At 40.3% G+C, this 25869-nt stretch overlaps 1 pseudogene; it reads left to right on the top strand.

Moving 5' to 3' along the window:
• The first annotated feature begins 700 nt into the window (after nt 1-700).
• Nucleotides 701-25869, top strand: part of LOC147431931 (uncharacterized) — a 58932-nt pseudogene continuing 33763 nt past the window's right edge.

The following is a 25869-nucleotide window of genomic DNA, read 5'->3' as shown; positions in this document are numbered from 1 at the left end:
CCTCTTGAGAAGAAAAAAAAAATCGCACACTTAATTTATAGAGAAGGAAAAAAAGAAGATTCTATTTCTTCATCTAACTTTGAATACATAGTCAAAGAAAAAGTTGTGAGCCTTTAATAAGAGCCTTTCTTTTGCATGAAACTATAATGTCTCTTTTGAAAATTAAGGTTAGTTCCAAAAATTCTCAAAACTTAATTGCCTTTGATTTAGGCCATTTATCTCTATTAAGTAATTTAGGTAAGAGAATAAGAGTAACTCAAAATTAAATCAAAAAATTTTACGAGGGTTTAGGGGTAAGTATAGATATCAGTTACCATTCATCATGTATCAGTTACCATTTATCATGAATAATATTTAGATAAGTATGATCTCCAAGCACCTATGGATAAAGAGAGTGCTTTCTTTCTACTCTCTCTAGGCCATATTAGTCTGGTACTCTAAAGAACTTGAAATAATGGAACTTGAAATAACATCGTAGTTAGTGGTGGGTAGTTAAGAGAAATTAATAATTTGTTCTTCTAAGTAAGAGGAAAGCTTGCTTATGGAAACATGGGAGCTTAAGAAAAAATTAAATTAGAATGAAAGTAATCCCAAAATTGAAGCATAAGTTTCCTCTCCTTGCTAGGTTAGGGCTTCTGGAGTGTTCCTACTTTGTCTTCGCAAAGCCCGCAAGGCCTCAGAGCTGGGGGCTCCTTAGGAGATGTTGCGGCAGGGCGTGAGGCAGATGGGGATTCTGGGGATGGTGCTTGTGCAGGTGTACGACACGGGTGGCTCTGGGGTGAGTGCTCGGGTTGGTCCACAACTACGAGCACGTCTCTTTTGTCGAGACCACATTTTTGGAGTTGCGAGAGCTGCCATCCCTCTTGCCTCTTCTTGGAGAGGTGAATGGGTAGCCTTTGGGGGACCTGGATGCTTGGGATAATGATCGTCTACATTTGGGTGCTTCTCTCTATGGGCATGGCTCTCATTATAGCTTGGGTCCTTTGGTTCATGATTTAGCTGTGCGAAGGTGGATCTGACAGTGGTGGCAAAGCTAGCCTAGTTTCTGGCCACCTTCATGGTGAGTCCTTGGATCTTGCTGCGACTGATGTTGGTTGTGGGCGTTTTGACATATGGTTATGTGGTTTGATGTATTGTGCGTTCTTCTTTCTTTGGAGTGTTGGTTGGGGTAACAGATGACTGGTGGCAACGGTTGCTTATTGGTGGAACCTTCAAAAGAATCTTGGTGATGGGGACTTTGGGCCCCATCTCTTCAACATTATCTGGTTTGGTCTACTTTTGTTGGGGATAGCCTCTCCTATTTGACAATTTGTAGTTACGTTGTTGTATTGTCTCTCTTATTGTCTGTATAGTTTGGGTCAACTTTCTGTGGTTTGGTTGTTGTATGTGATGGTTATGGAACTGTGGATCTGTATGATGTCATGGATTGTCCTTGAGCAAGCATTTATGTACTTCTCTTTGGATTTAATTTTAATACACTCATTGTTTAATATGTGCAATAGCAAACAAGAAACCTTACTTTCATGTATATATGGTAGAGTTTTCTCCTCACTTCAAGAGACTATTGGAAAAGTGTGTTGACATAGCCGTCTCTCTCTCTTTTCACCTTCAATTGAAGACCACCAATTGTGCTACTTGGAATGAGATAAGGGAGATTCAAGCTATGGAAAGCTTGAGGGCTAGGATAGAGGACATGGAGAGTGTAATGAGAAGCAGGAGATCAAGTTATGACAAACTTGATTAGGGTTTTGGTCATGGCTTCTCTTGGAGAGGGGTGTGTGTGTGTGAAAGAGGTTGAGCTATAGCTTTCTCAGCTTACTCTCAAGTTTGCACCTTGAAAAATGAAAGAGAGAAGTGTAAAATGAGAAGAGAAGCCCTCTTTTTATGCACAGTTTAGGTAAGTGCCTTCACTTATCTTGATAGGTTATCTTCCTTACCGATAAGATCTTTTTACTTATCTTGCTTTTCATCAAAACTTCGTCAACATGTTACTTACTCACCTAATCCTTATCTTCTATTTTTCTTTTTCCTTATCTTATCTTTTTCTTTATGCTATTTATCTTGAGATGAAAAGCTAACTTCTCATGCATTGGTTATACCCATGTTTCCATAGTGTAAACCTAAAATGTCTTATGAGTAAACTTTGGTGCTTGGATTTAGCCCAACTTTACCCGAACATATTTTTTGTTTTTGTTTTTTAAACTTCGATGTCTTACATCTGTTAGTCAAGAGTAAGGTCTAGGAGGAGGCCCTTACAAAGTCTCACATCTCCTCATTTGAGATTGTCGTACATTTGGGTTTTGTTAGTATCCTTGGTTTATCCTTCTAATCACCTCCTCGGCCACTTGAAATGTTCAACATCTCACTTTGTTGCGGATTTTCTCCTTGGAGAAGAGGCACTACTAGTTGCATTGTTTGCATCATCCATCACCTCTTCATAAGCCCTACAATTGTCAACTAGTAGATATAGAGATTCTCTAGTGACATGCTGAAACGTCGCGCATACTTTCAAATGAAAGTCCTTTTTGAGAGTTTCATTCCTCAAGACCTCTATGAAGAGAAATGATAATCTCTCATCTTGTGGTATTTCTTGTGTGGGATATGTCTCAAAAGTGGAGCAAAGCTTTCTTCATCTTCTCATTCGCTTTTTGCTTGAAAATGTAGAATTGTGACACCATGTTGTGCTTGATTCCCCTTTTAGAGAACTCCCATGAAAATCTTGCAAGAGTTGTGCTATGTTTGGGGAAAATCATCTCTGTTTAGTGGTTGGAACCACGTCAAGGCCAGTCCTTCCAATGTCAACCCAAATCCCTCGTACTGTGTGTGAAAATCCGCAATTTGCTCAGCTCTCAAAACTTGTTTGAAGAGTGAGACATGAGCATATAGATCCCTTGACCCATTGTAATTTTTCTTGATGCATTGGGCGACTTGAAATGGTCTCATTTTTCGTGGTTCAAATCACCAATCTAACCAGTTTGTGGTCTCTTGCAAAGACATCTCTCGCTCTCTCTTCTTGTCTTGGAGAATGATCCCGGTGGAGTCCTCTCTGAGATGTGCTCTAGCATTGTTTTGGCTAAAAGTAAGTGTGGAGTACCCTTGTATGTATATAATTGTAGGTCAATCAGATCAACAAGTTTGTACTCTTGTCCATACTCATCTACCATCAAAACTTGCACTCTTTGAGCATCTACGTATGTGAATGCATAGAGGTTCTTATGGTCCGTCACCTCTCTTAAAGAAGGGGCATCCTCCTTCTAGGTGCTATTCAAAAGATCAAGGTAGCAGCAGCAACAGTAACAACAAAGCCAAAAAGCCAGCGAGAGGAGCAGCCCATATAGTCGAAGAAGAAGAAGCTGAGGACAAAGGGGAAGTTTGTTTTGTTTACAGATGTACTTTGAACATCCGTTTCTACTTTCTCTAGTTCAAGGGGAGGTATTATCAGCATCCTATGTGGATAGTTCTTGTCATCCTGTGTGAAGTGTCATCCTATGTAGATAATTGGATCTTCATTATGTATTATATGCCAGGGGGAGGATTGAAAGGTGGGCATGGGAACTCCTTCGACACCTAGTTCAAGTGACACATAATACATATATGTGTGTAGACATTTTAAAACCACTTGGAGATGAGAGCTGTCAGATATTGTCTATGAGATCTTTTGTACATAAACCCTTCCTTCTGTATATGAGTGATACCATATATGCTGTAAAGGTATCTTCTATTTTATCCTTTTTGCAATTTTGAGTGTGAGACTCAATCTCTCTCTATTTTATCTCTCTCTCTCTACTGTGTGAGTAGCCATGGTTGTTCCAAGTTTCAAACCACCTTGAGCTAATCTCACCATGAGCTCATTGCACCCATAGTCGATTCCCGATCCCAACACTTAAGGCCATTGAAATGGCCGCCCAAGAGGTTGAGAGAGGGGGGGGGGGGGGGGGGGGGGGGGGGGGGGGGGGGGGGGTTAATAAGTGCGAAAAAGAGAAAATAAGGGAAGCAAGGCATTGAACAATGAGTAGTAGTGCAGGGAAGAAGGAGATGTGCTCGCGAGACGATAGTTCCAAAGCTCGGAAGAGAGCGGCCAAGAGACAATAATTGTAGGGGAGGTTGGGGCAATCCCATTTGGCACCATTCTCGGTCAATTTGGTGTTGTCCAAAGTTGGGCCTACCACGTCATCAAGAGGCTGAACCCACGCCCTGCACTAATGCTAGCACTAGTGGCAGGGGTGGGTGGGGGAGCTAGATATTTTTTAGCTATATTTAGAAGTGGGAGTTAGTGCATACATGGGCGCGGTGGGGGGGGGGGGGGGGTGGTTATAAAACCATGAAAAAAGTTGTTTTTTAGAACTATTCTCTCTTTGGTGGGGAATAAGCAATAGCTTTGAGCTCCAAGCTCCCATAGCCAAATCTCACTCTTGAATCCTATTTGGACTTAAGCCATAGCTTGGGCTCCGAAGCTCCCACAACCTACTCTCTCTCTCTCTCTCTCTCTCTCTCTCTCTCTCTCTCTCTCTCTCTCTCTCTCTCTCTCTCTCTCTCTCTCTCTCTCATGTTTAAGTAACCATAATATTACTTGTCCTATGCTCTCCGATCTTTCCTCACCGTCATAGCCGCAATATCCCTCTTTGGTTATCATAAAATCTATGTTAGCCAAAATTCCATAACTCTCTCTCCGTCATGCTCAGGGAATAAACTCTCATTTGCACCTTCACAACTCTAAGCATTCATAGTCAAGGAGTTTTTGACCTCACCACCATAATCAAATCACTATAGTTTAATCTCTCAACATTGGAGGGACATAAGGAAGAACAAAGACAGGGAAGTTTGGAGACTTCTTGAAGGCAAACAAAGAGTGGAGTTTGGTAGAGCTCTTGAGGGAAATTGAAGAGAAGGGAGCCCCACAGAGGAGGGCCCCATGATCATCAACTCCATCATCATCAAAGTCACCAAACGTGGATTCTTGACTTTTTTTTCTATTAATTGTAGTGTTAAATCAGCTTAATTTGTAAGGAGCTTAAACTCCCCAATTAACACTTAGTTCAAGTAACACAATCGTTAATGGTCGGCTTTGGGTATCCTTATGTAATTCAACTGATGGTGTCATTAACGGCCCACCTTGGCTATTGATTAAGCTTTATTCAATTTATTTATGATTATGGTGATTGTCAGAGCCTTTTGTGTCTATTGTTCTCTCTCACACACAACTCTCACAGGTAGAGGCCCGGCGCCTTCCGGCTCACCTTTTGAACACATGTCCCCCGACATTGTTGCTTCACTATCCATTGCTGGTGCTATTGCCACGTATTTTTCTCTTTGTTGGAGTTGTGGATGAGCTTCCCACACTTTTGATTCCATGCTTGGCCTTGTGGACTAGATTAAGCTGAGATTCAGCTTCATTGTAATCCTTTATCATCCCGTATGCCTTGTAGGCAATTCTTGTAAGTATCGGCCTTGCATTCATGTACATTTTTTTCCTGTCACACTACTTTTTAGATTGGCTTCAACTAGATTGTTGACAATGTATTCTCCAAGGTAACACTTGATTACTATTCTCTCTGTTAACCCAATGGCTATCAACATCGCTACATGTAGTAGGGGTTCTATGTAACAGGGTGGTTTTTGGAGCTTAGTCAGTTTCTAAGGTAATTTTGTCTCCAAAAAGATCAAATCCTTGAATGTTAGCTTGTGACCTTGATGCTTGATGAAATCCTTATCATTATCTATAGCCTTAGTCTTCAACAGAAGTTTGTATCTGCATGAAAGTAGGTGAAGTGCCTAGTATATCAAATCACTTGTGATCTTCACTCTGTCCGTGGCTCCATCTTTGTCTGTTAAGGTAGATTCTGTATTGTACTAAATTGTGCTCATGATCTGATGGGATCTCTGGAGCTGGTCCCCCATGGTGGTAATTTGAAAAGGCTATCAAGTTGCATTGTCTATGACTTTTGATTTTTGGTGGAGTGCCCAAAGTTCTTTTGGGAAAATTGTAGCCTTTACTTTTGTGCCGTCAACTGCTTGAAACTTGCCAATGAAAATATTGGTAGGTCTTTGTTCAAGGGCTTGATCCGTAACATGAGCTTTCTCATTTGCTGAGATGTCAATAATCTCATATTGGGCTGCTTCCCACTCCTTCTGAGCATGTTTGTGCGGCATCCTCCTACCAAAATTTTAGTTGTTTAGTGCTTAGAAGTTAATCCAAAATTTGTTGTAAAAGTTGAAATAATGCAAACTTGACCTCAAAATGAAAAATGGGCATAGTTTGAGCAAAACAGTTTCAAATTTGACAAAACTTTCCTAGTGTGTCTAGGACATCTACATGCACTAGGGAAAACTAGTTCAAGTCAATTCTAGGTCAGAGGTACATGGATCGTGATCCATGTTGAAACACATTTTGGAGGGATCTCTTCACCATATATTTTAGCATGCTTAAGAGATGCTATGGGTGAAAAATTTTGTGATTTGTATCACTAGTTTGGATTCTAAGCCAAATTTTGCACAAATGTAAAGAAGTTTGACATTTTCACAAGGGTTTTGATGTTCAATTGGCTTGAAACTCTAGAATTAGTATTGAAGCTCTAGGGTTAGGTTTTAATGGTCATGTGCGACATGATGGCTTAGTTTTGGTTCTGAGATGCAAATAAGGTACATGGATCGCAATCCATGTTTGGTCACAGTTTGGGGTAAAACTTGGTGGCATGTTCCTATAGCCTATTCTAGCACACTCGTTGAATATTTTCAAATTTAGAGCTATGTTCACTAAGTTAACCTAAATTTCCAATTTATGGCCCAATTTCTTGACTTTTGACCATATCTGTTTTTTGGTTCCCACTTTGGTTGATTCTTGTGGCTAGTGGGTATTGGTTTTTGGTAATTTGATTATTAGAGACTCACTATCACCCCCATTTCTACCTGTCCACTAATTTACATTTCCGTATGATTTCCATTGCCCTTTCTGGCCTTGCTGACAAGATGTACACTTTTTGCCCCCATTTCTCGGTTAGTCTTTGATCTTTGAAGCATACCATATGTTTTAATTTCCACCTTAAGGCTTTGCTCCCGCAAAACCCTAATTTTGGCACTCAGACTGTTTGAAGTTGCCAATCTCTTGGAAGTTAAATAAATTTTCATAAATTTATTAATCACTTGATGACTTTAACACTTGGAGTCTTACCATGTGGCGAGCGAGATTTTCAGAGCAGAGGATAATCCAAGCAAATGAATGAAGAATCAGATAGAGCATTTAAAGTTTATGGTGGATATTTATGGCTCTATTTGTTTATAATTTCTTGGCAATAGGATGATTGGATGGTATTTAGGATCTACATGAAATGCTCAACAACTTATATTTGGATAACTTTGTCAGTATAAAACAATGGAGGAAATTAACACAATTTTAAAATTTATCATGTTCTATGCCAAGTGATTGTGATAGGAAGAGCCCTAGCTATGGTAGATTTTCTTACTTGCTGGGTGGAGCATTTATCATCATGAGAGCCAAATGTACTTAGACAACATAGGGGGAAAATGGTTTTATCACACCAAAACAAAAGGATTGCATTAATTACTATAGGATACATCTTGGAGTTTCCCTTTTTTCTACCATAGACAACACCAATGCAAGAGATGGTGGGAGTCTCAATCGTGTGTTTCTCCAAATTCTAGGTTGTGACTCTCAAGTCCATGAGTTCATGCACAAAGCAGCCTTGACCAAAGTGGAGCTCTTTGAAGCCTTGGGTGGAGTGTGGAAAGATGTACAATAGTAGTTTAAGTAGGCTTGGTTTGTAATGGTTTTGCATTGTGGGGTATTTTGTCGTCAACTATTGTTGAGCTAGAATGTGGCCTAAAGAGTTTATTTGTCTAATAAGGACAAGTTAAGAGGTTCTTCCATTTAGCATTAATGCTCTCACTGCTAGTACATTTTGCATTTGCATTTGTGACTATTTATCAATGTGTGCGTGTGAACACCTTAAAGTAAGAGTAAGGTTCTTTTGTTTAAGAATATTTGAGATGCAACATGTTTAATTTGTTACACTATCCTCTACAGAGTAATTAGTGAGGCCTTGACCACCATCTTGTTTATTGTATGTGTTTGCTCGGTTTCTCCTCAAGGATTGGGATTCCTCTAGCACTTGAATACAGTTTGGACACAAAATCTGTCAATTCTGCTCCTGGGGTACATGGGTTGGGATCCATGTTTGGAGTCCAAATTTTACCAAACTTATGGGGAAGCGTCTAGAAATGTTCCCTAAGCCCTTGGTCACAAACTTTTGGTGTTTGGATCTTTTTTTTTTTGGCATGGGTCAAAATGACCATTTGCATACTAAAAGTTTGAGATTTTTGGGTCTTTTGGTCTAATAATGTCCATTTTGGTCCAAATTTGAGGGTGATTTTCCCATACCACCCTGATCTAATTGTGGGTGAGTTTTGATCGTGTTCTAGCATGTTGGGGGATGTCTAGGAGGATTTTCAATCTTTGATTGCAAAAGTGTAAAGACGCTCTAATGGGCAAGAGAACCATGTGAAAAATCCTTGGATTTTGAGGTGGGGGAACATGGATTGCAATACTTGCAATATCTTTTGGAGTTTGGAGTTAGTTTGCCTCCTTCACAAACTTCTAGCAGTTTGCTAAAAATTCATCTTTGATTTGATTTTTGTGGCTAATTTGGTGTTTTTGGTGCTGTGTGGCTCATATACATTGGTTGAGGGATGTTAGATGAACATACCTATCGAATCTTGTGCCATGTGGTGGCTATGAATGCCTCTAGCAAGCAAAATTACGGTTGAGCTCTAGGTCTCAAAAACAGGAGCTCTCTCTCTCTCTCTCTCTCTCTCTCTCTCTCTCTCTCTCTCTCTCTCTCTCTCTCTCTCTCTCTCTCTCTCTCTCTCTCTCTCTCTCTCTCTCTCTATATATATATATATATATATATATATATATATATATATATATATATATATATATATATATATATATATATATATATATATATATATATATATATATATATATATAGCTCAAAAAGTGCAAATGAGGCCTGGTTTTTCCTATTTTGCCTATAAGTGCTCAATTTACCCGGAGTCCCAAGTGCATACTTATCTTCCTTGCCTTGATTGCCCATGGCATATCACCTACGGCTCAAACCTCTTGTCATTTGGACATTTGTTCGTTGATGCCCTCGATTTTGTGAATTTAATCTTAAGTTGGCCCAAAATTTGATTTGTACCAAATCTTTCCAAATTTGACATGATTGAAGCTTTGTTGATTTGTTGTTTGCTTTTAGAACTCAATTTTGGCTCTCTTGGTTAATTTTTCCGTATGGCCCATTATTATGCTTAATAAGAGATAAAAACCTGATAAAAGAAATTAAAAGGCAAAAATTAAACGAAAAACACACTTTAGACTATACACATGTATTCTCATCATCTTGCAACTCATGATTTTGCAATTGGCTACTACTCCCCCCTCCCCATTCTGAGTTGTCACGGAAAAAGGTTTGTGCATTGTGCTTGGACATGAACACCGTGTCTATGCAATGCCATGTAATTGGTCCTATTATTCCAATAGAAGAGAGGCATGGGGTAACAATATGTTGTGCAAGATGTGGGTACTAAATGGATTGTTAAGTGGATTTTGCTAGCGAGGCTCAATCTATGCTGAGGGGTCCAAACAAAAGAATTTGAAGATGGCACGCTCTCACTTTGATTATTGGTTTGTTGAGTACCACTTGCTTGATTTCCATGGATTGTAGCTTCTTGGGTACCCACTTGTAGTTTTTTTGTGAAGACGGTTGAGTTGATAGTCTTGTTGGTTGCTTTGGTCTCCATTTCTAGGTTGTTTTGGTGGTTGGACTTTTTGCGCTTCGGAATCCATGGATACCTAAGTTGGCTTGCTAGAGGTTTTTGTTGTTGTTTGGGTTGCCACTTCCAAGTATAACGGCATCAAGGTTGTCAAAAGTTTTCTGGTGGTTGTTGTCTCTCTGTGTTGGTTGGCCCTTGTTGATGGGTTGGCTTGGGTATTCACATTTTCTAAGGCTTGCTGGTTATGACGGATTTGTTCACCCATACATCTATTGCGGCTTGCTTGCTTGCCGTGCAAGCTCAGGCTTCATTACTGGCTTCAGTTTGGTATCAATGTGTTGTACTTCTCAGATGTGATCACTTTGTGTTAAAGGAGTGATAAGAGAGGTGTCATTAAGTTTGAACTTTAAAGTGTCATCTTGCCAATCCAAAACTGCTTTGTAAGTCCACACCCATGGTACACCTAGGATGAGTGCTTCATTAAGATTTTTGTCCCCCATGACATGAAATTGATGTGGGTATTGATGGCCGTCGATGTTGATTGACAAATTTGCTTGACCTAAACTGACCATTTTCCCTTAATTTGTAGGTTTGAGCTCTATTTGATGTGTCATTAATGGTACATCTGACATCTTCCTGTATGTAGAGTATTTGATTATGTTGGCTCATGCTAAATGTCTACAAGTGCTTGCTTTGTTGGTCCATTTGAAAGCTTCATGTAGATGCGTACATCCATGCCGCCAAGCCAATTTTGTGCTATCTAAATTGCTTCGATCTGAGGAGGGTTTGTTGCAGTTTGTGGCATAATTTGTATATTAGTTTGTTATCCTTTGCACTTTAAAAATTTTCAACTTCGCTTCCACCTGAGCCCTCACTTGATTAGCTTTGGGTTGTCTTCTTCTTTCTGCTACATTGTGTATCTTTTCCAACCCGCTTTTTTAACTTCTTAGAGTGTTGTTTTAAGGTGTAGACTAATACATAGTCACCCTTTTTGAACTTCTTTCCTGATGAATACATGCTAATCATGGAACTCATTCATGCCTTGTTTTTGTGCATAGATTTTGACAAAAGTCGTAAGCGTATTTCTTCTAGCTTTTTGAGATCATCTAATCTCTTTAATAGCTTGTGACTTTGCCATTCTAAGTCCTTGGCTACTCAAAGTGTAGGAATCAAGAATTATATGGGTAGTTTAGCATTAAGTCCAAACACCAAGTTAAAAGGTGTAGTTCCACTTGCTGATTTATAAGCTACTCGATATACCCAAAGAGCTAAGTGTAGATTTTGGTCCAAGTCTTCTCTTGATTCACTCACTATCTTTGTGAGCACCGTGCATAGAATTTTATTCGTGCTCTCCGCTTGTCTTTTAGCTTGAGGGTGATAAGGTACTGATTTACAATGAATTATCATGAACTCATTCAGTAAGGGTGGTAAGGTATTGATTTACAATGAATTACCATGAGCTCGTCCAATAAGAATTCAATCACTTCATTTAGGAAGTGAGTCCCTTTGTTGTTCACTATTTTAATTGGTAGCTCATATCTTGTAAAGACGTTCTCATACAAGAATTGTTTTGTCGTTTTTGCATCGTTTTTTTGTGTAGCTTTGGCTTCAACCCATTTGCTCAGACAATATGTGGCCACTATAATATAGTGACCATGCGTACGATATGCGAGAGATGTTATTGGTGCTACAAATGTTAAGTATGGAGCCTGATTTACCCTTTGTAATTTTTTGTGGTAGAAGTGCACATTTGTAAGGCCCCCATTATGAGGAGAAGCCATCGTGCGTGAAGGAAAATCACTCGCCGAAAACCAAATTTTTCACGGCCAAAAATCAAGGGCAACTTTAGGGGCCTCGGGGGCTTCCGCCCCTCATACTTTTTTTTTTCCTCACTGGAATATTCATTTTTGCCGGAATATTATGGCCAGACGGCGGCCGGAAAGTGGTCGAAAAACAACCGTCGGTTGGCCGGTGGCCGGTAGTCAATGGCCGGTGGCCGGTGGTCGGAAGTCAATGGCCGGTGGCCGGTGGCCGAATCAATGGCCGGTGGCCGAATTCAAAAGCGGACTTGTCTTCTCAAGGGCGGCCACACATGGGCGAATTGAAGGGTCCGATTTGGACTTATCTACACATGGCTGCCTCTCATGAGAGAGGGCAGCCCTTTTGGCCTATAAAAGGAGGCCATTTCTACACACATTTCATAGTGTGAAGTTGATGCAACAAGGTGAGTGTGAGGTGGTGAGAGTGAAGCAAGGCGAGAGCTCCATTAAGGGTATAATCCCTTTGTAAACTACTTCTTGTTTTGAAGTACTAAATCCATTGAGTGGCTGCTTTCCGTGGACGTAGCCCACATTGGGTGAACCACGTATATCGTGTGTACTCTATCTCTCTCTACTCTATAATCTTTTGTGTGTGAAATCTATCTCTCTCCATTAAGTAATCTACTCAAATATTTATTTAGCTACGTCTTATTTCCTAACAACTGGTATAAGAGCAAGGTTTGCTCGTAGCTAAATTATCTCAAGGAAAGGGTTCCTTGAATTGAGTGGGAGTTATGGCGGAGGAAGGGAAGCTCAAGATTGAGAAGTTGAACGGCAAAAACTACCAACATTGGAATATGCAGGTTGAAGACTATCTCTACCAGAAGGACCTCTATTTGCCACTAGGCGGTCTTGCAAAGAAGCCCGCAACGATGGCAGATGAAGCATGGATTGTCCTTGATCGAAAGGCACTAGGAACAATCCGATTAAGCTTGGCATCAACGGTGGCCTTCAATGTTTCGGAGATGAAGACCACGGAGGACTTGATGAAGTCACTTGACGACTTCTACGAGAAACCATCAGCATCCAATAAGGTATTTCTTATGAAGCGCTTGTTCAATCTAAAGATGGCAGAGAATGGTTCAGTTGTAGAACACCTAAATGACTTTAACACAAACATAAGTCAACTTCAATCGGTGAAAATAAATTTCGATGATGAAGTGCGAGCTCTCCTTATATTATCATCTCTATAGGATAATTGGGACAGCCTTGTGATGGCTGTAAGTAATTCTATCGCTGGTACAAATACTCTTAAGTTTGATGATGTTGTGGGTGTTCTCCTAAGAGAGGAAATACGAAGGAGAAGCACAGGAGAATCATCAAGTGTTGCAATGTCAGTAGAAACAAGAGGAAGGCCTAAGGAGAGGTTCAAAAACCAGAAGGGTCATGATCGCTCAAGGCGGAGCAAGTCACGCACAAAGTCAGTTCTTGAATGTTGGAACTGCGGCAAGAAGGGCCACGTCAAGAAGGATTGTTGGTCCAAGAAGAAGAAGGAGACAGAGTCTCAAGACAACAAGCCAACATCGGAGGCCAATGTGGCAGGTAAAGTAGAGCAAGATGCTCTAATTCTCTCATTAGACAATGTGTCTAATTCCTGGATAGTAGATTCCGGGGCTTCATTCCATGCGACACCACACAAGCAACATTTCCAAGACTACACCAAAGGTAATTTTGGGTATGTATACTTGGGAGCTGATGAAGCTTGTGAGATTGTCGCCAAAGGTACAGTTTCTGTCAAAACTACTAATGGAAATGAATGGAAGCTTAAAGATGTTAGGCATGTTCCTTCGCTTCGCAAAAATTTGATCTCTACAAGACAATTGGACGATGAAGGTCACAACATTGCATTCGGAAACAAATGGTGGAAGATTTCAAAGGGATCTTTGGTGGTTGCCAAGGGAGAAAAGGTCGGTACACTTTACTTATGTACTGTTAGCATGCAACCTTCAGCTTGTGCAGCAACTACAGAAGTTGACAGTGCGGTGTGGCACTACCGGCTTGGGTATATGAGTGCCAAAGGAATGCAAATCCTTCAAACAAAGAAGCTTCTACCAAGTTTGAAAGAAGTGGACTTAGAGTTCTGTGAAGATTGTGTTTATGGTAAAATTTCAAAAATCAAGAAATGAAAGAAAAAATAAAAAACTTGAGTTGGTTCATTCTGATGTTTGGGGTCCTGCAAGTACACCATCACTTGGTGACTCGTTGTACTATGTAACATTCATAGACGATGCGACTAGAAAAACATGGGTTTATGTCATGAAGAATAAATCCGATGTATTTTCCATATTTCAAAGGTGGAAAGCCTTTGTGGAGAATGAAACAGGTACCAAGGTTAAATGCCTCAGATCCGACAATGGAGGCGAATATTGCAGTCAAGCTTTTGAAAGCTTTTGTGCTAGCAATGGCATTCGGAGGCAAAGGACAACCCCAAGGACACCTCAACAAAATGGAATTTTGAAAAGGATGAACAGGACAATCATGGAGCGAACATGAAGCATGCGGCTACATGCAGGCCTACCGCTTGAGATTTGGGCGGAAGCTGTAAGTACGTTTGTGTACTTAATCAATCGGTCACCCTCAACGGCATTGGATGGGGGAGTTCCAGAAGAGGCATGGACAGGTAAACCGGTGAATTATGCATTTCTCAAAGTGTTTGGGTGTGAGGCTTTCATGCACATAGATAGAAGCCTAAGATCAAAGCTAGATGCAAAATCCAAAAAGTGTTTCTTCATTGCCTATGGAGAAGGTGACTTTGGGTATCGCTTATGGAATCGTGAAGATAGTAAAATCTTAAGGAGTAGGGATGTAATTTTTAACGAACAAAATATGTACAAAGATTACTTGGAAAGAAAACAAACAAAAGAAACAGGTGATGAGTACATGGAGCTTGAGGACGGTGAAGACTCAAGGACTGCAAATGGCGACAATGTGCAACAACGTCAACCAAATGAGGAGCCTCAACCTATTCCCCGAAGATCTACAAGAGCAAGTAGACCTCCAGAAAGTTTTTTCCTTCAACCATCTCTTGATCTCAGATTCTGGAGAGCCGGAATCATACGAAGAAGCTATGCAACATGAATCCAAAGAAGAATGGACGAAGAGCATGCAAGTGGAGATGGACTCACTACATCGCTACCAAACATGGGAGTTGGTTGAGTTGCCTAAAGGTAAGCGGGCACTTCGAAACAAATGGGTGTACAAGGTGAAGGAAGAAGAAGGTGGGAAGAAAAGGTACAAGTCTAGGCTTGTGGTAAAAGGGTTTTCTCAAAATAAAGGTATTGACTTCAATGAAATATTTTCCGTTTTTGTAAAAATGAACTCAATTAGGCTTGTCTTAAGCCTTGTGGCTGCTCATGATCTAAATCTCGAGCAAATGGATGTAAATACGGCATTCCCTCACGGTGACTTAGAGGAGGAAATCTACATGCTTCAACCAAAGGGGTATGAAGTAAAAGGTAAGGAGAAAATGGTTTGCAAATTAAAGAAGAGCTTGTATGGTTTAAAGCAAGCATCAAGAAAATGGTACTTGAAGTTTGATCAATGGATGTTGGATCATGGATTCACAAGATGCAACTCGGATCACTGCATCTACATGAAGAATTTGGGAGATGGGAGATTCATCATCCTAATGTTGTATGTTGATGACATGTTGATTGCAAGTGCTAACATGCAGGACATCAAAGACCTAAAAGAGGAGCTGTCTAAATCTTTTTCAATGAAAGATTTAGGTGCTGCAAAGAGGATACTTGGTATGAAAATATCAAGGGACAGGAAGAAGAAGACAATAAAGCTATCTCAAGAAGATTACATCAAGAAGGTACTAGAAAGGTTTGCAATGCAAAATGCAAAACCGTTTTCTACACCTTTGGCTGGTCATTTTAAACTAACGAAGGATATGTGTCCAAAGACACAAGAGGAGATAGCCTATATGTCTAAAGTTCCATATGCTGCAGCGGTAGGTTCTCTAATGTATGCTATGGTCTGGACAAGGCCAGATATTGCACATGCAGTGGGAGTTGTGAGTAGGTTCATGGACAACCCAGGTAAAGAGCATTGGCAAGCTGTGAAGTGGATACTTAGGTATCTAAAAGGGACAACAACAAATGCTTTGTATTTTGGAGGAACTGATATTTTTCTAGAAGGGTATGCTGATGCAGATATGGCAGTTGACAAAGATACTCGAAGGAGCACTACTGGCTATGTGTTCACGGTTGGAGACACAGCAGTAAGCTGGGCTTCAAAGCTGCAAAAAGTGGTTTCACTTTCTACCATGGAAGCAGAGTATGTAGCAATGACGCAGGCAAGCAAAGAAATTATGTGGCTTCACAGATTCTTAGAAGATCTTGGATTCAAACAAGACAATTGTGTCTTGTACAGTGATAGCCAAAGCTCTATCCATCTTGCGAAGAACTCAGCCTTTCATTCAAGGACAAAGCACATTGAGGTGAGATATCACTTCATACGCACTCTTTTGGAAGAGGGACAGCTAAAGCTAGGAAAGGTGCATACAAGTGAAAATCCTCCAGACATGTTTACAAAGGTGGTCAACAAGGAGAAGTTGAGCTTTTGCTCATATTCGATCGGCATTCAAGGATAAGAAGCCAGAATGGAAATCAGTCACCACAGGTTTGGTTTGGAGATCAGTATCCAAGTAGGAGATTGTTAAGTATGGAACCTGATTTACCCTTGTAATTTTCTGTGGTAAAAGCGCACATTTGTAAGGCCCCCATTATGAGGAGAAGCCATCGTGCGTGAAGGAAAATCACTCGCCGGAAACCAAAATTTTCACTACCAAAAATCAGGGGCAACTTTAGGGATTGCCGGAATATTATGGCCGAACGGCGGCCAGAAAGTGGTCGGAAAACAACCGTCGGTTGGCCGGTGGCCGATAGTCAATGGCCGGTGGGGCCGGTGGTCGGAAGTCAATGGCCGGTGGCCGAATTCAAAAGCGGACTTGTCTTCTCAAGGGCAGCCACACATGGGCGGATTGAAGGGTCCGATTTGGACTTATCTACACAAGGGCGGCTACGCATGGCTGCCTTTCATGAGAGAGGGCAGCCCTTTTGGCCTATAAAAGGAGGCCATTTCTACACACATTTCATAGTGTGAAGTTGATGCAACAAGGTGAGTGTGAGGTGGTGAGAGTGAAGCAAGGCGGGAGCTCCTGTAAGGGTATAATCCCTTTGTAAACTACTTCTTGTTTTGAAGTACTAAAGCCATTGAGTGGCTGCTTTCCCGTGGACGTAGCCCACATTGGGTGAAACACGTATATCGTGTGTACTCTCTCTCTCTCTACTCTATAATCTTTTGTGTGTGAAATCTATCTCTCTCCATTAAGTAATCTACTCAAATATTTATTTAGCTACGTCTTATTTTCTAACAACAAAGTCTATGCCCCATTTGGCAAAAGCCCTTGTCCCCATCATTGGTCATAAAGACATTTTGCCTCTCTGCATAGGTACTTTTGTTTGTTGACATTTGTCACATCTTTTCACATATGCAAGGGTTGGCTACCAAATTCCTTCAACAAAAATTGCTTTCACAATTTTGTCAATAGAATAATGTCCGTATGCTTGTCCAACATGAGCTTGCTCAGGAATCAAAATGGATTCACCTTATGTGGCACACATCTATAGTAGATTGTCTTTTTCTCTTGTAGAGGTGATCGTCAATCAACTCACAACTCTTTGCTTTGATTTGAATAAATTTCATTCTTTATCTACTCAACCCCTCTGTTAAGATTCCTTTGGTCAAGTAATCCATGGTGAAAGCTATGACATGTTCACTCTACCTTGGCACCATTTCAATATTTAATAGATAAGAGTCTAGCAAGTCATCCTCAACTCTGTTGGGTGCTTCTCCATTAGTCAATCTAGACAAATGGTCAACCCTCTGATGTGTGGTTCCTTTTTCAACTACTACAATGAAATCAAACTCAAGCAATATAATAAACCATGAAACAATACATCCTATATTGCAGGGTTTGTTCACCAATTATAGTAGTGCTTGATGATCCACAAAAAACATAAACTTATCGTGAGAAGGTAGTGCTTGAACTTCTTTATAGCATATACCATTCATAGCCCTTCTCTCTCCATGGTCATATAATTCTTTTTTGCACATATAAAAAAATCCATGCTGTTCTCTCCAGGTTGTGCTAAAATGCATCCTATAGTATAGGTTGATGCATCAACGTGGACATGGAAGATCTTTGTCCAATCAGGAGCGTATAGAGGTGGTGATGATTGGATTTATATATCTGCTTTAATAACTAGAATGTTTCTTCACATTCATCGGTCCACTCAAATTTTGTGATGATAAGAGCGTATAGAGGTGGTGAAGATTGGATTTATATAGATGAACCTTCTATAGTATCTGCAATGGCCCATGAAGTTTGATCAACCATTTCATTTTTGTTGCACTCAAATTTTCCTTCTCTTTTGTCATTTTATACATGAACCTTCTATAGCTAGTATCTGCAATGGCCCATGAAGTTTGATCAACCATTTCGTTTTTGTTGCGCTCAAATTCCCCTTCCCTTTGGTCACTTTGTTAATTATCAGCTTCATCTATGCTTACCCAAAAAGGATAACCTTCGTCGACATATGCAATACCTCAAGCTATCTCTCGTAACTCGTAAGTTTCATTTGGGTCCTCATAATATGAAGTTGGTGGCATCTTTTTCTCGTTTGTAAGTGTTTCTAGAGGCTATGTGTATGAAACAATTGCTCGGCTGTCTTGAAGTAAAGGATGTTGTTGTCCCAATACTCGTTGAGGCTTATCTCCCCCTTTGTGCTGTGTAATTCAGGCCTATTTGGTACCTTGATGGTGGTGGAAAAGGTTGCACCCCTAGAGGTCCATATGGCCTTTCCCTCACATAATTGTGATTGGTATATTTTCTACTCAATATCACTCATTCGTCTTGTGATTGGTATACTTCATCTCAATCTCACACCACTTCAAGGCATGTGGTACATTTGCTAATGTTGGTGGTTGTCGTATTTTTGGGTTCTATTGATAGCTTTGGTTCATTCTTCTGATCAGGCACAGTTAGACCTTGAACACTCCACTTCATTGGGGATTTAGTTATTATAGAAGAGGCATTGATGGTCGTTTTGTCAGTATCTTCCATTACCTCTTTGTAAATCTTACAATTATCCACTAGATACAATGCTTCTCTAGTGACTTGCTCAAAGATGGTGCAAGCTTTCAAGCGCAAGTCCTTTTTGAGAGTTTTGTTTCTCAATCCCTCAATGAATAGAACTGGCAATCTCTCATCTTGCGGTAGCTCTTATATAGGACATCCCTTTATGCATTGTTTGCAGCGATGCGAAGCTTCCTTCACTTTCTTGTTCTCTTTCTACTTGAAAGTGTTGATTTGGGACACTATGTTGTGCTTGAACCCCCTTTCAGAGAATTCTGCAGAAAATTCTTGCATAAGTTGCTTTATGTTTGGAAAATCTCTGTTGTTCAAAGGTTGGAACCAGGTTAAGGTTGTTCCTTCCAATGTCAACCCAAGTCCCTCGTATTGAGTATGGAAATCTTCCACTTATTCAACTCTCAAGAGTTTCTTAAAGAGTGAAACATTTGCATATAGATCCCCTGACCCATTGTACTTATTTGCAACACACTTCACTACTTGAGATGGTCACATTCCATGTGTTTTGGCAACCATTCTCACAGTCTAGCCACTAAAAACTACGGTTGACTAAATGATTCTTCAACTCTCATTCTATCATGACTCAATCTTTCCATTCTTGTCTGGTCTTTGATACATTAGATCTGAACGTGCTTGGAGTGACATAATACTAGTGGAGTGGACCTCCAAATTATGTATATCTCTCTATCTCCTTATTGTCTAGTGTCAAGTATCTCCTTCCATACTTAGCAAGCATGATTACATGGGTATCTCTACCTTCAATGTATGTAAAGACATGAAAGCATTTTTGTTTTGACAACCCTCCAATATAGGGCTCATTGCACTTATAATAGAGCATTTTCTCACAATTATTGTACTTATACAATCCCACATGAGTGTTGTCCATGATCACTCCATGATGACTTATGTTGTTTTTTTCACGTCTTAGTTTTGCATTCGGAATGTCCAACATGAGTGTTGTCCATGATGACTCATGTTGTTTTGTTCACGTCTTAGTTTTGCATTTGGAATGTCCAACTGAGGCGGCTTATCCTCAGGCTCTGTGTCAATTTTGTCCTTTGTGCCAATCATTCCCCATTTTTCCACAATATAGGGATTTTGCACAACTAGATATATTATACCCTCATCATCAAAGTATCGATCACCATTGTAGTCCACAGATACTAAGTCTTTGAAGTCACTAGGTCTCTAAGTTCTAACTTTACATAGTAGCGATCCATACCATCTTTGTAAATCTTTGCACTCTATTTGTTTTCAAACTGGTATTTCAAGTGCAATAGTTTCATGGTTGGTGCCGATTGGGATAATCATGCTCCCATGTTGGTTCCCTCTTTAAAACTCACACTTTTGTATCCCTCATCCATGTAGGTATAGGATCTCTTTGATGACATATCAGATAGACTTTCCTCTGGGATTGACTCTAAGGTAGGCAGTGGTCTATGATTTACACTCTCTTCAGTGGAAATATTTCTAATTTGGCCTTCTACAGCGGGGTTTCTACTCTGGTCTAGTCTGCCTGACCTCAAATGTCAAGAAAGAGCACTCCCGCAGAACCTTGATATGTTACCTCTTTAATGCTTTCAAATGACTCAAAACCACGTCAAGCCACTATGCTTTAGTCCTTGCAGTCTATACAAAAAATAGTCGAGTGGCTATGAGTTTACAGCCGCTCTATTAGTCAAAAATTTTGAATCAACAAAAACAGTTGCTCTTTTGGCACAAAACATATTTTAGCTTGAAGGATCCTCAAAAGAAGTCCAAATTCTATTTTGAGAAGGCCACTATGTTTCTTATGACTAGATCTAGCTATGGTACAAATTTGGTCTTTGTCTCTGACAAGGGGACATGGGTCGCAGTTCATGTACCTTAATTGCAGAATGTGATGAAACTTGACACCCAACTTGCCCTTGGTTCCCTGACAGTAGCTATATGCCTTTTGTGTGGTTTACACTTGATTAAGTCAGTTGAAAGTGAAGCCCTAGGTCAGACTTGCGATTTTTCAATTTGGAAGTGTTTTTGGTCGTTTTGAATTACTTTTTGGACTCTTTTGGCTACCATGTTCTGGGAAGTTTTTCTTACAATTGTCTCCTACAGGTTGGAATAGTCTCTACCCAATATCTCAGATCGGGGTCATGGATCGCAATTCATCTTCCATCACATCTAGACTTGAAACTTGGCATGTTGATTGCTTATGATGTTTGTAATCTATCCCCAAAATATTTTTGGATTTGGATAAATTTTTGTCAACCAAATGTGAATTTTTTGGGGGTATGCTTTGGCGATTTTTGACTATTTTCTTTTTTTGGCTCTTTTGATCCACTTTTTCAATGAATCTTTGGAAAAAGTGTTTCAAATAGTCTCAACTACCTACTGCTCAAATCTCAGTAAAAATCTATAATCAAGTATATGGATCGCGATCCATGTTTCACCTCATTTTGACATTAAACTTGGTCAGCTAGTTGTCTATGCTATTTTGAAGCTATTTCCCAAAAAAAAAAAAATGGATCACAAAAAGTTAAAATTTTTCACATTTTGGTTAATTTGACTAGCTTTTGGTGATTTTGTCCAATTTCCTTGATTTGAGTGTGATTTTGGTTTCAATATGATCCCAAATTTTGGTTTTAGTTGCTTGGAAGCAATATGTATCAGATGGTCTTAGTTCTTTTGACTCAAACTGTCTCTGGAGGGCATGGATTGCGATCCATGTTCCACAAAACTTGATGAAACTTATCAGATTTCTTCGTATGAGTTTTATAATGCCCTTGGCACCAACTTTTTGAAGTTTGATCAGCTTTTAGGTCTCTACCATCAATTTTTATAATTTTATGAGTTATGGTCTTTTTTGCCAAAATATGGTTTTCAATCCCTTTTTGTCCTAATCTTTTCAGCCTAGTTTGATGGTGTCGGTTTCTAATTACCCTACTCCTATGTGCTAGAAAGAAACTAGGAACAAAAACGACCAAAACTGTACAAATTAAATTTGGAATGGAAAATGGCACTTTGAAAGCATCGGGAAGATTTGAAATATTGAATGTTTTTTTAATCTCACTCACAACTCTCTTTGCCCCTCAAGGATAGATCTAGCTAGTCAGACTCTAGAGTCTATCAAGCACTAAACACACATCTAGCTGCTTTACTACTAAAGTATAAACGAAATTGTTAATTGAGCCAACGTCAGTTAACAAAAGCTGCTAAAGACTGAAGACGTACAGATGCACATCGAAGATCAAAGTGAAGAAGCAGTAAATTGGAGTTACACATTTTCCCAAAATGGTCACGTATTGTAAATTCCCGATTTATTTAGCCATTGTGATAATTGTAACGTGTTACGGGCTCAATAAGAGTTCCAAGATGTAAAGCATAGGTCACTTAGTGTACCTAGGTTGCAGATACAATAAGCATGGAGTCTCAAAGGTCTTGGGCGCCGGACATTACACATTTTAGACCTTGGCTAAGGTATAAAAGCCAACTTTGTAAAGATTTTATTAAGCTTTTGGATAAGAAATACATAGCGTGAGCTAACGACGCTCACTTCTCTCCTTCTCGCGCTTCCTACTGCCTCTCCGGTTGTCACATTGCGAATGCATTTGTTGCATTGCAACCGCCGGTAAGAGCTCTACGCATTGTCGTAAGCAGTTCACAGTATTTCGTAGCTTTTGGTATCACCGACCCGCGGCCTAATTTCATCATAACTAGGAATTTACACTTTCAATTAAAAAACTAAGCATAGGCGGGGTATTGGGGCATCATTGCTAAGCATTTAGATGCATTCTGGGTCGAAAACGACTAGGTCAAAAATCCACTGCTGTTAATAATCGGGATTTTGGAACTTGACCTAAAGTGGGGTTTGAGACCATAAGCATGTGTGCTTAGGTCTTATAAACTTGTCCTAGAAGTTTCGTTATGTTTGGATGTCATTTGATGCTCTAACGGATGTGATTTGCTTGCCGATGAGCGATTGGCTTTTGGTGATTTCAGTCACTTGAGTGTAGCTTGAGTTAGTGCGAGTTATTAGTTGTTTTCCAAGAGACTGACAACCTCCTGTAGCCTCTATGCACTAGTCGAGTCAGCTTCGTCCCATGGTGTGACAAAATACTTGTGGTTCTCGCTAATACTGCAATAAGATAGGATGGTGAGGTTAGACATGCGTCCCACATTTGGCGCCGCTGCCGGGGACGAATAGACCTAAACTAGAGAAAACATGAGCGTCTTGTGTAACTTTGTCCATTAACTTCCTCTAGGTTCACCAAGAGTAAAACTTTCTTTTTAGAAACTGCATACCTTAAGATTGTCATCTTTTGCTGTGTAGAGGTAGCTTGGAAGTAATCGTACTTGTTGAGTGCCTTTAACATTTTAGGATAGTAGATTTAGATTAGGATTTGGAGAATGATTGAAAGGTGAAACAAGTCTTAAGATCAATGCTCAAGAAACCATAAAAAACAAGAAAACTAGTGTTTGTGGACACTTTCCACAACTCCATTGCATGAGAATCTAGGAGTAGGGTAAGTAGGATCCGAGGTGGATTTAAGTTGATTGCTCACTCCAAATGAATCATATGTGAGTTGTTTATGTGAAGTTGCAGAGTTTCAAATCTACGGCTAGAAATAGCACGAAAAGACTCCAAACCAGTCAATCCAACTGGACAGTAAGCCTAAAAGTTGTATGAACTAGTGGGTAAGTGTTACCATATACATGTGGTAGTGATGTGTGTGAACACACTAGGACCGCCGGGGCATTTTTTCCCTCTTTAGGAGGTTTGTTCCCCCGTGCATTGTATATACGTCCATCACTCTAGGGCTATCTATCTTTCCATTGCACACTAAGTAACACACTCTCTATTGTGTGCCTTGAGCTTCCTTCGTCTTCTCCAAGCTGTGTGTGTTTCTCTGCAACCCTAATTCCAACAATTGGTATCAGAGCAGGTCACGTCCTCCCGGGCTTAGTCGCCAAGTGCTCCAGCACACGCCTGCTCACTTTCTCCGATTTCAGTGAGCTTTGGCAAGCGTTCGCAGGTCGACAAATATTTTGGGTAAGCTCGTAGAGCTAGGTCTGCTCAGAATTTTGATTTGGGCTCATTTCGGCCTCCGTTTCCACTACAGACAGTACTGCACATGCTAATTCGTCATTTTGTGCAGAATTTTTGTTAGTGCCGTTTTCCGCATAGCATGTGCCTTATAGTCTTCTACGGTTTGTGCTATATAGAAAAGGTTGTTCCCGCTCCGTTTCTCCTATTTTCGGGCAGTTTTCACATACCATGGCTGACAACAACAACACAGATGTGTTCAAGATGTTTGCTGCTAAGGATAGGATGGATGGGGACAACTACCCTATGTGGGCTTATATGATGCAACATGTTCTTGTGTCAAAGGGTGTCTGGAACATTGTGCAAGGCATTGATGTACGTCCTAGTTCTGAGGATGTAGGCGATGTTGAGGATGTTGCAGGTCTTACTGCAAGGATTGCAGCTGTTAGAGTTGTTTTGCCTACGACAGAACAAGCTCGTTGGAATGTTAAGGATGTGCAGGCTCATGCATTGATTGCATTGTCTGTGAAGTGCACCATTGTTCATCACATCCGTTCAGCAAAATCTGCAAAACAGGCTTGGGATATTCTAGCAGGTCTTTATGCAAGCCGCAATGAGGCTAAAATTGCTTTGCTGTGTAAAGAGCTGGAGTCGAAGATTATGCATGAGGAAGATGATATGGACACTTTCCTTGCTAGTGTCAAGGATATCAATGAGAAACTTATTTCTGCAGGTGAAGTTGTTTCAGACAGTTCCCTTGTGCAGACTGTTCTTGATGCCTTACCAGATTCTTACCAGACTTTTGCTAGTACTTGGAGACTTATTGCCTCAAGGAAATCCAGAAGTTGTCAAGTTTGATGCATTATGCACATTGCTGTTGCAAGAGTCACTTTCCAGAAAAAACAGGACTAGACAGCATGCAATTGAACAGGCTTTTATTGCTTCTCAAAGAAAGGGTGGTAACAGCAATGCAGCCACTTCTTATGGTTCTGCTGTGAGTTGAACAGGCTTTTATTGCTTCTCCAAGAAAGGGTGGTAGCAGCAAGGCATCCACTTCTTATGGTTCTACCTGCGAGTGGCAAAAATTCTGTTCTTAATGCTTTTGTTGGCAGCAATTCGTCTGGAAATTCTGGTGATAAGGGCAAAAAGAAGATGCGTTGCCATTATTGTAATCCAATGATCACTTGATCAAGTCGTGTCCTAAGTTGAAGGCCAAAGAGGGTAAGAAGAAAGAGGGTGGTTCCACTACAAATGCTGGTTTCACTACAAATGCAGCCATTGTTGAGTCTTCTGTGAAAGGAGACTGTGTTGCTGATGTTGATGGAGAATGGGCTTTTAGTGCAGAGTGCACTTACAATCCTGCTGTCCATGATGCATGCTTGTCAGTTGCTGCAGATTCACATGTGTGGTATTTCGACAGTGGTGCTACAAAGCACATTAACTCACATCGTGAATTGTTTACCTCTCTCGAGTCTGTCCCTCATGGGAATTCAGTCACTTGTGTCAGCAACGCCTCTTATCTAGTTCAAGGAGTTGGAAAGATTGTGCTCACTACAGCTAATGGCAGTTCCTTCACACTTGTTGATGCACTTTATGTACCTGGGATCAAGAAGAATCTCTTGTCTGTATCCACACTTGCTAGACTTGGACTTGTAGTTAACTTTGTGGATGACAGATGTACAGTTCATGATCTCAGTTTTAGTGATGAAATATTTGCATCTGGGCTTTTGTGATGTAGGTTGTATAAGCGTACTTTGTATGACAAGTGTGGAAAAAATTTTGCAAATCCTGTTCCAGATTCAAGGGCTATTGCAGATGCAAAACTTTGGCATGCACGTTTTGGTCATCTGAATTTTGCCAGTTTGCTGCGTTTGCAGAAATGTGATATGGTTGCTTCTTTGCCGCCTCTTGAAGCACCTGTCAAACATGTTTGTGAAGGCTGTATTTTGGGTAAGATGCAGCGTTCTAAATTTCCAAAGGATGGTTCAGTTCGGGCCACATGCAGGTTGCAGCTTGTGCATAGTGATGTGTGTGGGCCCATGCAAACTCCGTCCTTGGGAAATTACCTCTACTTC

This window comes from Adiantum capillus-veneris, chromosome 21 (assembly GCF_014529385.1).
Source record: "Adiantum capillus-veneris isolate H3 chromosome 21, ASM1452938v2, whole genome shotgun sequence".
NCBI lineage: Eukaryota > Viridiplantae > Streptophyta > Polypodiopsida > Polypodiales > Pteridaceae > Adiantum > Adiantum capillus-veneris.
This window is presented reverse-complemented; position numbering and strand designations above follow the sequence as displayed.